General features: G+C 41.4%; 1 protein-coding gene across 1 annotated transcript in view; it reads left to right on the top strand.

Annotated features, from left to right (window-relative positions):
* Nucleotides 1-12,093, top strand: part of LOC137369926 (RNA-binding Raly-like protein) — a 600,853-nt gene that overhangs the window by 483,921 nt on the left and 104,839 nt on the right. The window lies entirely within an intron of this gene.

Genomic DNA, 12,093 nt, shown 5'->3' with positions numbered 1-12,093 from the left:
TCCCAGGGGGTTGTAGGGCTGGAGGAGATGACAGAGATAGGGAGGGCCGAGGCCATGAAGGGATTTGAAAACAAGGATGGGAATTTTAAAATCGAGGCACAGCTTAATGTAGGTCAGTGAGCACTGGTTGAGCAGGACTTGTTGCACATTAGGACATGGGCAGCAGAGTTTTGAATGAACTCAAGTTTGCCCAGGGTAGAATATGGGAGGCCGACCAGGATTAGTCAAATCTAGAGGTAACAAAGATATGGATGAGGGTTTCAGCAGCAAATAAGCTGACGAAAGGGTGGAGTCGGGTGATGTTGTGGAGGTGGAAATAGGAGAGGCTTGTTCATGGTACAGATATATAGTCGGAAGCTCATCTCAGGGTCTGACATAACACCAAGGTTACGAACAGCCTGGTTTAGCTTCAGACAGTTGCCAGGACGAGAGATGGCAAGGGAACAGAATTGGGTTGGGACCAAAGACAATGACTTCTATTGTCCCAATATTTAGTTGCAGGAACTTACTGCTTATCCAGTACTGGTTGTTGGTCAATAAGTTTGGCTGTTTAGAGACAGTGGAGGGGTCGAGAGAGGTGGTGGTGAGGTACAGCTGGGTATCGTCAGTGTACATAAACATTATTTTTGAATGATGTCACACGTAGATGAGAACTAGGAGGAGGCGAAAGATACATCATTGGGGGACACCAGTGGTAACGGTGCAGGAGAGGCTTCCTCAGACTTCAAAGCAGGTTAAGTCAAGGTGACGAGTAGAATTTCTATACACTTTCACTTTTCAGTTATTTTATATGTAATTTTTATACTGTTATATAACTAATTCAGTCTTTGAAGTGTTTTGGATTAGTGCTGCAGACACAATGAACTATACTGAAAATTCTATGTTTGTGATCCTGCTGCTATGTATTAACTTCCTTACTTCCGTCAAAAAATGACACTGACTTAAGCTTAAATAGATCTGACTTTATTTTTAATAATCTTGTCTAATTGAATAATTTGCACCCATTGATTTTGTACTAAGACCCATAGCTGTTCCACCCAGTTCCCAGTCACAGTAACTGGAAGCAGCTGTGATTATATTTTTCTGCAGAGCAAGACTGTTTAGAAATGAATCTTCAATTTTAAACATTGGTTCACAAATTATCTTCAATAACCACTTTGAGAAACATCTATTATATAATGGCTAGCATCTTTAGTTTTTGTGTAATTTTCAATGGATCAGATTCTCATAGTACAGTGGGCAAAGCGCTCGCACTGTCTCAATGGCACTAGTGAAAGATCTGATCATTTTCATGCTAAGGCCTCATTTGAATGTGATTAGGAAGCTGGCGATGTTCTCTGAGTGCTGACAGATGGCTCTTGAATCGGGGAGGGAAGGGAGTGCTGGTGGGTTTCCATGGAACCAAGCCAGAAGTATTCATTTAAAGGGAGTGGGCAATTCTGAGCGGGAGGTAGGGAGGATACAGGCAATGGGCCTGATGGAATGTGACTGCTTCTCCTGATCACACAAATATCAAATGGAAAAATTACTGCAATATTTCTGGAGTGGTGTCCATTGGTTCCTTTAGGAGACCTGCGTCGGCTGCTGTATGTCCAGTATCAGTGTCTCATTGGTAACGGAAAGTTGTGTCAGGGCCTTACCATAGGGTTTAAATGTTTTAGTAAGGCTGCAGCCTTTTTGTGAGTCCCTCACAGTCAAATCTGTTGGGACTTAGACATCTAGTGGGTAGTGGATTTTCTTAAAGACAGTTTCAACTGTCTTCTGAACCCATTGTTCAGCGTGAAAGAGGTGGCAAGCAGGCAAAAATCACCACCATGGTGTCAACATAAAGGTGCTCTTCCTTTACAGTGTATAATTCATTTAAACAAAAACATTCAGTAACCGCTTTTAAATTAGCTTTTCCTTAAAGCATTCAACCAACGTTGCTGCATTCATTTAATAACAGTGTGTTTATGTTTTTACAGTCCACTACAAGCTTTTCTTTCTCAAATCATCCTCTGTGTGCTAGAAGGGCTTTTAAGTGTATTGATGTGAATGAATAGAAATGCATTGGTGTAACCTCTTAGGATTTAACAGATGCTGCACTTCCTTAAAAGTGGTTAGAAATATCTACATAGATGCAGTGGCATGAAGCAGTCTGGGATATTTCCACCAGTATAGGATCATTTACAGGATTTACATGTATTAGATCAATACTGAACCTGATGTATAAGAGGTGGCATTGTCTGATCAATTCATTAATTATATTGAATCAAACCACCACACAATCTTTGTTCCACATTCAGTACCATAGAGCCTCCTATGCCTCTGCACCCCCTGTTGACTAAAGTTGCGTGGCAAAGAATAAACAAAGCTCTGTCAACAATACCAGCCAAATCTGCAGAACTATGTTGGACCCTCAATGTATGTAGCTTGAAATACCATATAATCTGTGCTGTGTGGGGCAATATTTTTGTTTTTGGCTCTTCCTACACAATAATCTGTGCCAGAAGAGCAGATTAGGAATTCTGGCACATTCCTCCTATGATTTGCCCTGCTAATTGTAAGGGGTAGAGAGTCATGAGGGTAGATGACTAGAACCTCGATATGTACTTCTGCCATGTAAAACTTTGCGACAGGAATGCTGAAGATTGCAATATACTCTTTTATTTGTGTGCTAGATTATATAATAAATTCACAAGAGCAACAAATGCCATTTGTGTGAATCTCTGCTTTAAAATGTAATCATGCAACAAAGCCAGTATTTATTGTCCATCCCTAGTTGCCTTTGGGCTTCCTTCTTGAATCGCTGCAGTCCATGTGGCGAAGGTACTCCTACAATGCTGTTAGATAGTTTTTCAGGAATTTGGCCCAAAAATGATGAAGGAACAGCAATGTGTCCAAATTGGGTTGGTCTGTGACTTTGAGGGGAAAATTGAGGTGATGGTGTTCCCACACCATTGCTGTCCTTGTCCTCCTTGGTGGTTCAGATCACAGATTTGGGAAGGGGTGTCGTAGGGGAAGCTTTGCCAACTTGCTACAGTGCATCTTGTGGATAGTACACACTGCAACCACTGTCAAGGGAATGGATGTTTAAGTTGACCAATGGGGTGCGAATCAAGCAGACTCCTTTGTTCTGGATGGTGTTGAGCTTCTTGAATATTGTTGCAGCTGCACGCATTCAAGCTAACGGAGAGTATTCCATCACACTTGTGCCTTGTAGATGGTGGAGAAACTTTGGGAAGTCAGGAGGTGAGCTTGTTTCTGGATACCCAGCTTCTGACCTCCTGCACTTGGCATACCATTTATGTGGCTGGTCCATTTGAGTGTCTGGTCAGTGGTTACCCCCAATATATTGACTGTTGGAGAATTCAGTGATGGTATTTTCGTTTAATGTCTAGGGGAGGTGATTAGAATCTCTCGTTGATTGTCTAGCACTTGTATGACACAAGTGTTACTTGCCACTTAAAAGCGCAAACCTGGATGTTGTCCACGTCTTGCTGCATGTGAGTATGGATTGTGAATGGAGCGGAACACTGTGCAACCATCAGTAAACAGCCCTGTATCTGACCTTATAAAGCAGGAAATGTCATTTGAAACAGCTGAAAATGGTTGCACGTCAGATGATGTCCTGAGTTACTCCTGCAGCAATAGAAACATAGAAAATAGGAGCAGGAGTAGGCCATTCAAAAAAGATCATGGCTGATCGTCTAATTCAATACTAAAATAAAAGCAAAATACTGCAGTAAAGTGATGGAAGGTGTCATCGACAGTGCAATCAAGTGGCACTTGCTTAGCAATAACCTGCTCAGTGATGCTCAGTTTGGGTTCTGCAAGGGCCACTCAGCTCCTGACCTCATTACAGCCTTGGTTCAAACATGGACAAAAGAGCTAAACGCAAGAGATGAGGTGACATCAAGGCAGCATTTGACCGAGTATGGCATCATGGAGCCCTAGCAAAACTGGAGTCAATGGGAATCAGGGGGAAAACCCTCCACTGGTTGGAGTCATACCTAGCGCAAAGGAAGATGGTTGTGGTTGTTGGCGGTCAATCATCTCAGCTCCAGGACATCGCTGCAGGTGAACCTCAGGGTAATGTCCTAGACCCAACTACCTTCAGCTGCTTCATCAATGACCTTCCTTCAAACACAAGGTCAGAAGTAGGGATGTTCGCTGATGATTGCACAATGTTCAGCACCATTCGTGACTCCTCAGATACTGAAGCAGTCCATGTAGAAATGCAGCAAGACCTGGACAATATCCAGGTTTGGGCTGATAAGTGGCAAGTAACATTCGCGCCACACAAGTGCCAGGCAATGACCATCTCCAGCAAGAGAGAATCTAACTATTTCCCCTTGACATTCAATGGCATTATGATCGCTGAATCCCTCACTATCAACATCCTAGGGGTTACCATTGACCAGAAACTGAACTGGAGTAACCATGTAAATACCGTGGCTACAAGAGCAGGTCAAAGGCTAGGAATACTGCAGCGAGTAACTCACCTGACTCCCCAAAGGCTGTCCACCATCTACAAGGCACAAGTCAGGTGTGTGATGGAATACTCTCCACTTGCCTGGATGGGTGTGGCTCCAACAACACTCAAGAAGCTTGACACCATCCAGGACAAAGTAGTTCGTTTGATTGGCACTCCACCACCGACGCACAGTGGCAACAGTGTGTACCATCTACAAGATGCAGTGCAGCAATGCACCAAGGCTCCTTAGGCAGCACTTTTCAAATCCGTGATCTCTACCAACTAGAAGGACAAGGGCAGCAAATGCATGGGAATACCACCACCTGCAAGTTGCACACCATCCTGACTTGGAACAATATCGCCATTCCTTCACTGTCGCTGGGTCAAATTCCTGGAACTCCCTACCTAATAGCACTGTGAGTGTACCTACCTCACATGGACTTCAACAGTTCAAGAAGACAGCTCGCCACCACCTTCTCAAGGGAAATTATGGGTGGGCAATAAATGCTGTCCTAGCCAGCGACACCCACATCCCATGAATGAATATAAAAAAAAAATCATTGGGTAAACTATACTCATGAAATTCAGGGTTTAAAATCTTTTGAAGAACTTCAGCTGGCACAGCCAGTCCTCTGCCATGGCAAGGTGCCAAATATGTTAACGCTTTGACACCAGGATTTCAGACAAAGTTCGAAAAGTACCTGTCAAGCAGGTAGAAATTCTGCCCTGGCTCCAGGAGACCAGAAGAGGAATTCTAAGCATTGGTGCAATGACCAGTTTAAAATTATAAATAAGATCATTTTGTACTTTTAAACAATGGGGAACTGAATAAAACAATGTGGAACTGATTATCACAGTTTGAGATGCTATTAATGGATAGACCTTTTTATACCTTTTTTTTTGTAAAATTACCTATTGTGTGCAATATTATGCAAATAAGCCCTTAAAGTGTGCATTGAAGACTGAACTGATTACAAGTAAGAAAAATATAATTCATTATTTGCATGGCTGTAAAACTATGTATTGCTCATACCAAAATGGATTTTCTCGTAGTAGTTTAGTTTAGAGATACAGCACTGAAACAGGCCCTTCGGCCCACCGAGTCTGTGCCGACCATCAACCACCCATTTATACTAATGCTACACTAATCCCATATTCCTACCACATCCCCACCTGTCCCTATATTTCCCTACCACCTACCTACACTAGGGGCAATTTATAATGGCCAATTTACCTATCAACCTGCAAGTTTTTGGCATGTGGGAGGAAACCGGAGCACCCGGAGGAAACCCATGCAGACACCGGGAGAACTTGCAAACTCCACACAGGCAGTACCCGGAATTGAACCCGGGTCACTGGAGCTATAAGGCTGCGGTGCTAACCACTGCGCCACTAGTAATCAAGGAAAAGTTAGGCCATGAAAGTGCTGCAGCTATTACTAATGTGCAAAATCCCCTAATACCCTTGGCTCGTAATTGGAGTAAATGGAATATCACATTAACTAATATTGTGATTTCACAATGATTGTTATCTGGGGAATATATAGTATTAGTTTTAATGTTTGCTTGTAGTTATTGCAGAGTGTGAATAACTTTTTCCAGTCAATCCTCACAAAAACTAAGCACCAACAACAAAACATGTTGCTTTGGAATATATAGTTTTGCTTGTGAGATACTGTCATGTTTTTTTTTAAATCTTTGCATTGTTCTCATTTTCACTTGCTCTTCTTTATTTGCTGTATTGTCTCCAGGTGTTTTATTTATTCCACTGCTAATTGTATTAATCCTAACTTAGGACCAGTATATGTTATTGCTCTGTGGTTGCGGATTATTGTCGAGATTGTTACTGGAGTCAGCTAGGAAACAACCCCATGATGGTCACATTTTCTACTTATTTTGACTGATATTTGATCAAATATTTGTCAAATGAGGTAACTTATGTGGTATGATTACGAGAAACAAAAGTTTAGTGAAGTTTTGACAGCACTGCAAACACTAGACCAGAGAAACAGCCACCAAGTAATGGCACTGTTAAGACATTTTTCATATTTTGAGGAAAGGAAACTACAATACCAATAGGGGGGAAAAAATTGCATCAGTGAGTTTTGCTGGTTTCCTGATTGCTCGATGCTCAGGAAGCATTGGGGGTTGATGGAACTGATGTGGGGATTATTCTTCATGAAATAATGAGGTAAAATGGGATAAACAGGGCGACTTGGTGCAGTCACTGATGAAGAAGTGGCTGTAAATAATTAGTAAATTATCATTGCCTTTAAATAATAAGGTCTCATGTTCGGCTGTGGTGGGCAGGCATTTTAGGAAGAATAGGCCTTAGATTATGTAATTTTGAGTTCATTGCCCAGAATCCTAAATCTTTCTAACTTGGAAATTGAAAAGACCATAAAGAAAGTATTTACTTGCTGCTTTACTTATTTAGTTCATAAAGTCTCTCTTTTAATAAGGTAATTAAGAACCTTATGTATGCTATTCTACAAAGAACTCTGGTGACAAAGTATTTCATTTTCTGCAATTATCTGGGGTTGTATTTAAAATGCTTTCGTGGCTTGCTCTCCACTTGGAATACAATGGTAAAAAAATAACATCTGGATCAGTATATGACAGGTAAGCAGGTGGTATTTGACTGGTTGGTTGGCTCACTACAATGTGTGAAGGTGAATACCCAAAAACCTCTCACGGCTTGAAGATAAATGAAAAGGCAAAAGGTAATGTTCACATGATAAATATCAGTGTAACCTATTGGAAACATCTGCAAGTTGAAACAGTCATTAACGGCAAGAGATTTGACATTTACAAATGCAGTCTACTTATGGGTCACAGACTAATGCATGTTCAGGGCGGCAATTAACAGAATGCGGAAAACTGGAACAAACAGACATTCAATTTAGCACAGATCTATCATTTATCTAATCTGGAGGAGAAAAAGCACTTCTCTCTGATGATATTTCTCAGAGATTCATTATATTATTAATAGAAACTGATAAACTATCAGTCATGTTGAGATTGCTTTTCAAGCTACCATCTGAATAGTATTGTGACTATATTTCTGCATTTTGTTCAATATGTATATAGCTTATTTTAAACCATCATTTTCCCCACTGTGAATATGCACACCTTGCTGTATGGTCAATATATTTCTAGTGGAAAATCTCAACTGCATGTTTAGCACGGACTGTATACTTGGACTGGTGAATGATCCAGAGATGAATCCATAAAGGATCTATGTTGAGGGTGAGTAATTTACAGAAAATGGCAGTGCACATTATTACAATCAGGTGAGAAGGGGTCTAGGGGTTCCCTTTAGCCTTTCCCTGGTTTAACAGGGTTTAATTTTAGAAACACCATGTTTTTAGCTCCCCCTCAGTGAATCCTTGATCACTGCTCCAATTGTAGGGCAAAGAAATCAGACCGGTTTCTTTAGATTTAAACAAGAAAGGTATAAATTTATTAATCTTAAACTCTAATCCAGTTAACGACTACGAATATGCGACGCGACCACACTAGTATGCATACGTGATAAACATGCGCGCAGATAGAGACAGAAAAAGTAGAAAAGAATAAAGGGGAAAAGTTTGAGGCAATATCTAATTAGTGATTTACTGTCCTTTGAGTTCAATGTGGAGTCTTTGGTTGCCAGTAAGTCCTGTTATTCATTGGGGCCCAGTTCACGCCTCAACTTGTTTCGAAATAGGTGTCTTTCCTCTCCTGAGGTTTACGTGTCTTCCATGGGTCCGGTGGCTTGGGAGAAAGCAAGCGAGAGAGCCAGGAGAGAGAGGCTTTCTTGTTCCAGTTCAAACAGCCTTCTGATTCTTCCTCTGTGGCGCAATTCAAAAAACCTCAGGTTGCCCAGCAGGTTAGTCATGTGACTAGCTCCTTATTTGGAACAGTCTCTCCTGCAAGGTTTGTGGATTGTACCTTAGCAGTCTCTGGAATGCGCTTTCTTACACCTTCAATGTCTGGTGATCAAAATCCATTTGGGTTAATTGGAGCAGGGAATAGTCCTTTGTCTCCACAAGCAGCATCTCTTAGTATGCAAATATCCTTCCAGCCCAGTGTCTGGTGATCTTCAAACAAGACATTTCTTCACTCCAGCAATAGTTTAAAATCAATGTTCATATGACAAAATTAATATGCTTCACTCTTGGCAGGCAGGGGTCTGCATGACAACATATAAATGGCAAATGGTGGAGGTGTTTTATTTTTCTTAAACCGTCCATGCCTGAATATATTTGCACGTCAAACTAATTATGTAATTTTTTAAAAAGTTATTTGATTTTTAAAAAATAGAATGTATTGGGCGATAAAGTTTGGCCTGCAGCGGAGTTATGGTAAGGGTCTGCACTTTGGGCAGAGCCTAGACCAGCTAGGTATCCACCTCATCTAAGTACCCTGTCAAATTGTTCCCAGAGGTCAGGTGCTTCTTAAGCCTGCTCCCATAAAGTTGAAGAGCAATTTTAGGAGTATTCATGTACTACCTAATAATATTTTGCCGTATTAATTAAACACTTAAGAGTCAGAGGTAAAGAAAGATTATTTCATTGAATGATTACAGCACAGGAGGCCATGCAGTCCATTGTATACACGTCAGCTCTCTAAGAGCTACTCAACTAGTCGCACTCCCCCCGCTTTTTCCCGTAGATAATTATCCAATTCCCTTTTGAAAGTCACAATTGAATCTATCTCCACCATACTCAAAGGCAGTGCATTCTAGATCATAACGACTCGCTGCGTAAAAACATTCTTTTGCCATTCAACTTAATCGGTGTCCTTTGGTTCTCGACCCTTCCATCAATGGGAACTGTTTCTCCCAATCTGCTCTATCCAGACCCCTCATGATTTTGAATACCTCTATCAAATTTCATCCCAATCTTCTCTAAGGAAAACAGTTATGAGGATAGATGGCAGAAGCTGGGGCTGAAGTCCTTCATTCCTGGAGCCATTGTTGTAAAAAACAATTTTTTCCCTCTCCAGTGCCTTCACATCCTTCCTAAAGTGTAGTGTCCAGAACTGGACACAATACTCCAGTTGAGGCCAAACAGTGTTATATAAAGGTTCACCATAACTTCCTTGCTTTTGGACTCTATGCCTCAGTCTATAAACCATGATCCCGTATGCCTTATTAACCACTTTCTCAACCTGCCCTGTCACCTTTGTGCACCTATGCCCCTAGGTCCCTCTGTTCCTGCACCTCCTTCAGAATTGTATCCTTTATTTTACATAGCCTTTCCTTATTCATCCTCCCAAAATGTATCACTTCACATTCCTTTGCATTAAATTTCATCTGCCACATGTCCACCTATTCCACCAGCTTGCCTATGTCCTCTTGAAGTTTGTCTCTATCGTCCTTACAATTCACACTACTTCCAAGTTTTGTATCATCTGCAAAATTCAAACTTATGCCCTGCATACCCAAGTTTAGGTCATTAATATAGATCAATAAAAGCAGTGGTCGTAATACCAACCCTCGAGGAATCCTACTATATACCCTCCTTCAGTCCAGAAAACAACTATTCACCACTACTCAGTTTCCTGTCGCTCAGCCAACTTCATATCCATGTTGGCACTGTCCCTTTTATTCCACGGGCTTTAACTTTGCTGACATGCCTGTTATGTGACACTTTATCAAATGCCTTTTGGAAGTCCATGTACATCACATCAACCCTCTGTTACCTCATCAAAAAACTCAATCAAGTTACTTAAACACAATTTTCTCTAAACGAATCAGTGCTGGTTTTCCTTAATTAATCCACATTTATCGAAGTGACTGTTAATTTTGTAACAAATTATTATTTCTAAAAACTTTCCCACCACCAAGATTAAACTGACTGGCTGTAGTGGCTGGACTTACCTATACACCCATTTTTAACCAGGGTGTAACATTTGCAGTTCTCCAGTCCTCTGGCACCACTCCTGTAGCTAAGGAGGATTGGAAGTTTATGGTCAGTGCTTCCGCAATTTCTACCCTTACTTTCCTTAATATGGTCAGATGCGTCCCATCCGGTCCTGGTGACTTATATCAACTTTAAGTACAGCTAGCCTTACTAGTATCTGCTCTTTATCAATTTTTGTCTCAATTACCTTGTCTTTCACTATGACTTTGGCAACATCCTCTTCCTTGGTAAAGACCGATGCCCTGCCTCAGCCATGCCCTCTGCCTCCATACGTAAATCTGCTTTTAGGTCCCGAATCAGCCCCACTCCTCCTTTTACCAACTTTTTACTATTTATATGTCCATAGAAGACTTTTGGGTTCCATTTTATGTTAGCTGCCAGTTTCTTTTCATACTCTCTCTTTGCTTTTCTTATTTATTTTTTCACTCCCCCTTTGCACTTTTTATACTCAGTCTGGTTCTCACTTGTATTATCAACCTGACATTAGTCTTACACACCCTTTTTCTGCTTCATCTTGCTTTCTATCTCTTTCATCATCCAGGGAGCTCTAGCTTTGTTTGTCCTAATATTCCCCCTTACGGGAATGTACCTCATCTGGACCCAAACCATCTCTTTAAAGGCAGCCGATTATTTCATTACAGTTTTGCCTGCCAATCTTGGCTTCCATTTTACCTGGGACAGATCCATTTTCACCCCATTGAAACTGGTCCTCCAAGTAATTATTTTTACTCTAGAATGCTCCTTGTCAGCCATGGCTCTGTTGGTAGCATTCTTGCCTCTGAATTTCAAGTCCTACTCCTGGGATTGAACACAAAAATCAGGGCTGACACTCCAATGCACTACTGAGCGAGTGCTGCACTGGCAGAGGTGCACTCTTTCAGATGAAACATTAAACTGAGGCCCCATCTACCTGCTTGGGTGGATGTGAAAGAACCCATGGCACTATTTTGAAGAAGAGCAGGGGAGTTATCCCTGGTATCCTGGCCAATGGTTATCCCTGAATCAACATCACAAAAAACAAATCAGATAATCCAGTCATTATCACATTCTTGTTTGTGGGAGTTTGCTTTGTGTATACTGGCTGCCATGTTTCCTAAATTACAATAGTGACTACACTTCAAAAAAAAGTTCTTAATTAGCTGTAAAGTGCTTTGAGACATCTGGTGGTCATGAAAGGTGCTATCTAAATGAAAGTCTGTTTGTCTTTCTGTTCGTCCTTTTCTGTAGCTGACCGAAACCTTATGCTATTATCATCATTGTCTCGAAATGTTCCCCTACTGACACTTGACTCACTTGACCAATCTCATTCCCCAGAATCAGACCAATCTCCTTCCCAAAATCCACAAACAGGACTGTCCTGGCAAACTCATTGTTTCAGCCAGTTCCTTCCCCATTGAACTTATTTCTTCCTATCTTGACTCTATCTTTTCTCCCCTGGTCCAGTCTCTTCCTACCCAGATCTGTGACTCTCCTGATGCCCTACGTCATTTTGAAAATTTCCAGTTTCCTGGCCCTAACTGCCTCCTCTTCACTATGGACGTCCAATCTCGCGACAACTACATCCCCCACCAGAATAAAAGCAAAATACTGCAGATGCTTCGGAGTTCCGAAGAAGGGTCACTGACCCGAAACGTTAACTCTGCCTTTCTTTCCACAGATGCTGCCAGACCTGCTGAATGGTTCCAGCATTTCTTGTTTATATTACATCCCCCACCAGGATGGTTTGAGG

Source organism: Heterodontus francisci, chromosome 5 (genome assembly GCF_036365525.1).
Source record: "Heterodontus francisci isolate sHetFra1 chromosome 5, sHetFra1.hap1, whole genome shotgun sequence".
Classification (NCBI taxonomy): Eukaryota; Metazoa; Chordata; class Chondrichthyes; order Heterodontiformes; family Heterodontidae; genus Heterodontus; species Heterodontus francisci.
This window is presented reverse-complemented; position numbering and strand designations above follow the sequence as displayed.